General features: G+C 42.6%; 1 pseudogene; it reads right to left on the bottom strand.

Annotated features, from left to right (window-relative positions):
- Nucleotides 1-4,618: 4,618 nt before the first annotated feature.
- Nucleotides 4,619-5,005, bottom strand: LOC108282090 (annotated as a pseudogene).
- Nucleotides 5,006-5,101: the final 96 nt, after the last annotated feature.

Below are 5,101 nucleotides of genomic sequence, written 5' to 3' on the forward strand. Positions count from 1 at the left end.
TTCGTAAAAAAGGCAGGAAATTTTAACAGAACAAAATAAGGAAGTTACTCTTGGGGTATAGGACACCTTTAAAAAGACTATATGCTCAGCTTCATGGAATTCTACACTGTGTTTTTTACAGTCTGCCTCCAACAGGTCCTCATAGACTGGGCCTGGGAGGTGGGCTAGGAGTGGACCATTGAGAGAGGCCCATACCTTAATGGTTGTGGTACCCACTTAGCCCTAGAAGGACAGGCAGGGGCCAGGGCTATTTTATCACTATGCCTTGTGCTTCATTTAATGCTTATCACATATTAGGGACTTAATAAATGTTTGTTGAACAAAGTAACAAATATGATTATCTGTCTGTGACCTTGGTCAAGTCACAGCATCACTGGGGCTCAGATCTGTATAATTATCTGTGCAATCTTCTCTGTACAATTGGAGAGTCATATTACATGGCTTCCAACTTCCTTTCCATTCAAACAAACAAACAAACAAACAAAAATCTAGGTTTAGAAAGCATTTGTAGGGTGTTTTTGGTTCCTCTTCTGTTTTTAAGGGTAATTCAACATTTTGGACCACGATGACTTTTTTGGAGGTCTGTTGCAATGCTTATCTACCAAATGAAGGCGTTGACTCTTTACAGGGAAATCTTGCTTTTCACCCGACACAGTTGAGGAAGGAATCCTTGATAACTGAGTTGTTACTTTAAAAAAAATAAGTGTTGGGGGATAAGGGAAGCTTGCTATAATTTTTATTTAGAGGCCTAGGAATCAATATTAAATAATTGTTTTGTTTTTTTTCTTTTCTTAGCCTTTCTGAAAAAGATAATTTCATTACCCATTTTGTTATTATTATTTTTAAGTGTCCCACGGTCACTATATGTAATTGAGTTTGAAGGTCTGATAAATCTTTGATGAATAATACAGCAGTCCCCCTAGCTTATACATATTTCAAAGCCAGTTAAATCCCAGGAGCCGGCAGCAGGTGAAGGGTTGAATACACATTATGTGTTTCCTTCCACATTCCTACTCAATCCACTTTCTTTAGTGGAAAGCTTCTTTTTGTCATGATCAGCCAGAGGTGAGGAATAAAGGAGAGATGGATTTTCATTAAGAATAGAGCTTTGTATAAAATTTCTTTATCTGTCTGAACATCTGATAGGAGCCGGGCCTTGAAAATGATCTCAGATCAGATTCTATATGCATCTTGATTTTGAATGATGCTGAGTTATGCAAACGTCTTCCCTAGTTATGGCTAATGTTTAGCTAAAAAAGAATTCTTCAGACAACATTAATATGGGTTGTCTGCTTCCTAAAACAATAACCATGGTCTGCATCCTGTGTGTTTCTTTGGGAATATAGATAATTCATTTTTCAATTAGGAAATTTCATATGCCTTAAAGGTTTTTTTTGTTAACATTTCACGGCATTGTTTCTAGCTCAGATATGGATAGCACTTAATGACACTCTTATTTGACATTAGAGAATTTAACTAGATATTATGATATCTTTAGCCTATTGTTTCAAGTGGAAGTACTGTTTATTTAGACACTGACAAATTAAGAGTATTTTTTAAAAGTGCAATCTATCATTTTTGGTGCTATTTCTTTCTTTTTCCTTTTTTTTGCCATTTTAAAAAAATTTTGTTTATTACCGTTTACCAATGGGGAGATGCAGTTTATTTACACCAGCAGCCACAGGGGAAAGTGAAATACAGTTAGTTAGCTATCTGTATAGGACGGACTACTTATGCAAAAATAAGAATCTCCAAAATAAAGAACAGCGGTGAGCTTCACTACCCTCCCCCAATGATCCCAGCATGCGATAATGCCAGGCAGTGGTCCCTGGGCATGCGATGGTGGGAACAAATGCATGGAAGAAAAAGCTACAAACCACAGAAATTTTCAAGAACCCCTTTCACCCATAACACACACATATACACACACACTCAGATACATAATATTGACTGCAGGGTGATCAATACACTTAATCAAGAAGGGGAAAATAGGAATTCTGCTGTTGAAACGAAGGTAGATAGGGAAAGGGAGAGTTCGTAACCACTGTCAACTATATGGTAGGGAGCATTCTCTCCCCAGAAAGGAGTCTGTACCCTCTGGGCACCTGTGGGACCAAGCCCACCTTATACCCATGCAGGGCAGGGGGGCTATTGCCCTATTGGTAGAGGGGCCAGAAACAAAAACAAAAAACAAAAAACAAAAAGGGAGTAATGTGAATAAATTATTACTCCAAACTACTTCCCACTTCCTTCTCTAACCAGGAGAAAAGGCCAGAAAGAAAACAGTAATTTCACGATTTGATTTCCCTATCTGAAGGTGGAGGGATTGGACCATGGCCTTTCTCCATCATCCCACTTCCAAGACATTGTTAGGAAGTAGGCCACAGTCTCACTTAAACTCTCCTTTCTTCATCCTCTTAGATGTCTACAAGGGCAAAGATATATCCAAATTATTTTAGCTCTTGACAAGGTTTGATTTTTTAAAAAGTTATTGTAATTCTTGAAGACTACTCTGTATCTAGGCCCCAAGGCTGATCAGCACAAGTCTAGGGGGAGAAGGCAATAATAGACAGTTCCAAGGCCCAATCTCTATGGTTTCCTTAACCCTCTAAAGTATGTAATCTAAATCAGTCTATACAGTCTAAACAGTACCTTCTAGGATAAGGATTGATACATGCACAGCAAGGATTAGAGAATGGTAAGGACCAACTCCTTTCCCCTGTGTGTCAATCAGCCTTTACTGCTCTTCTGCTTAGTCCTAACAGGCAGTATTGAAATAGAGGTGGGAAGATACGACTCCTTATGAAGTAAGACACAGCAAGAGGGCACACTAGCAAGGCAGTCCTATATAGGAGAAATGCTTAGGCATGACACTGCATTTTAAATACAAAAAATTAAGTTATCTTCCAATTCCAATCCCAACAGAGGGAGCCATAAGAAAGATTCTCCTCTGAGTCTTCTACAAAGACAGGGGAAAAAAGAAAGAAAGAAACAGAGGCCAAGAAAAAAGAAACTGGGCAGGCTTAAGCAGGTGCATTAAGAGCTGAACTGAAACTGGTCAATGTGAAAGCTGGAGTGGCAAGCAGCACCTGGGGCACCAGATAGGCAGTGGAGCAGGGAACAGGAGAACATGGGGCCAAGCCAGACATATGAGGCTGGACCCCCTACTGGGGCACAGAATGAGGTAAGAAAACATTTCAAATAAAGCAGCACCATTCCTGCTCACCTCGGGGCTCCCACTCCTTTATACTTCACAAACCCTCACTCAGGAAATAAAGTGGAAGGTAATTTTGATATGCGGCATTTATTTCCCATCTTCCCCTATCCCTATACCATTCCCTGAAGTCAGGAGATTCTGGAGGTCTTTCTCTGACTTCTAACAATAAAAGGACTGCTCTTGTTGTCAGGAAGATCCAAAAAGGACTGAGTGTTCTGGATTGCCCCTTTAGAGGGACAGAGAGAAGGTGATGACAGTCTGGATGGTCACCATAGAAGAACTCTGACTTCCCAACCAAAGAAACAGGGACATTCAACAATATTCTGCAGCCGGATGAGATAATCCAGTCCTGTTCCTCGGCTCCTAGCACTAATCCATTCACATTATTGAGGGCAGCTGAAAGAGATCCCCTCTGGGCTGTTTTCAAATCACAGCCTCCTTCCAGCACAGCCATGATGCTCTTCTATAGCTCGGTCTAGCCTCCACGGTGGGAAGCAGCTAATGACCTGGCATAATGACCAAGTCACACCCATGGACTGGCTAGGTAACCAGTAACCCAGAGTAGGAAATGACCACCCTCCTAAACTTATGTCCACAACTTAATACAACCAGACATAAATCTTGCAGTTTGACAGATTGTGCATAGTTGCAGAGGTCCCCTGTACCTCCCCAGGGGATCATAACCGAATCCTCAGCCTGACTGGACAACTAAGTTGTCCATGTGCCAAGCTTATGCCACCAGTTTGGAGGGCAAGGAAGGTGGCACTGCTTAGCCAAATACTAGGACTTCTCCTCAAGTCAGCTGAAATCATTGCAAAGACTGGACCGTTGGGAAACAGGTGGTTTCGACCATTTCTTCTTGCTGGAGTCAGAGCTACAGAGCTTCCCTACCAAACTTGAGAATTCTTTTTCTTGGATTTCCCAAATTGAAATTGTTAGTATCCAGATCTTGCACCTGACATTTACTTGTCTCAGAGAAGCCCATATCAGAGGTTCAGATATCAAATGAGCAGTCCCACTGCAGGCCGCTGCTGCTGATTATGGCCTGATGAACTGCAATGTCCAAACTGTTCAGGAAGTCCTTGACATCAGGCAGACAGAAAAGCTGAGGAACCAAAAATTTTATATGCTGGGCACACACTGCTCACCCGTGCATTGGGGGCACTACAGAATCTTGCGCACATCCTGGTGTGTTTAGAGATCAACAGGCACTGCATGGCCCGCAGGCTGTGCAGCTCCTCCTGCCCAGGGCTTTGGAGCTGGCTCCAGGTGATACACTTTAAAAAAGGATTCCTAAATTATCCTCTTTGTGTTTTTAAATGCTAGGATCTTCAAAGTGAATTAGAACTTTTGTCTGATTTTTTTTTTTTTTAATTGCATTTTAGGTTTTGGGTGACTTTTTTTTTTTTTTTACTTAGCTTGGTCCTCCAAGCCACAGGACCAGTCTATGTTATTGTCCTGGCCACTCTCAGAATTTCATTTTGGAGCTACTGGAATTCCGGAGGTGAGCGCTGCAGCTGCTGATCAGGCCCATTCGCAGGTTCTCCCGGAAGGGGGAAGGGAGCGAAGCGGAAGGCGGCACGCCCCTTTGTCTTCCACTGGCCGAATGCCAAAATGCTTCAGCGACCAGCCTCTGCGAACTCCAGGTCGGAGTAGCCACCCTTGACTGCCCGGTAACACCTCAAAGCAGAATCCCAAACAAGAATCCTTTATCAGGTCTACGCAAATGTCCTGAGCGATGGCCTCTAGCTTGTTAGTATCTAGGTTGGCCAGAGAAATTTCCTCCATTTTAATTTGTAGACTGCGGAGAGGGCAGCCGGCAGCAACACGTCTGGCTCCGCGGGCCGCGCCTTGGCCTAGAGGCCTTTCGGGGCCGAGTCCAGG

This window comes from Cebus imitator, unplaced genomic scaffold (genome assembly GCF_001604975.1).
Source record: "Cebus imitator isolate Cc_AM_T3 unplaced genomic scaffold, Cebus_imitator-1.0 Scaffold12, whole genome shotgun sequence".
In the NCBI taxonomy this organism is placed as follows: Eukaryota; Metazoa; Chordata; class Mammalia; order Primates; family Cebidae; genus Cebus; species Cebus imitator.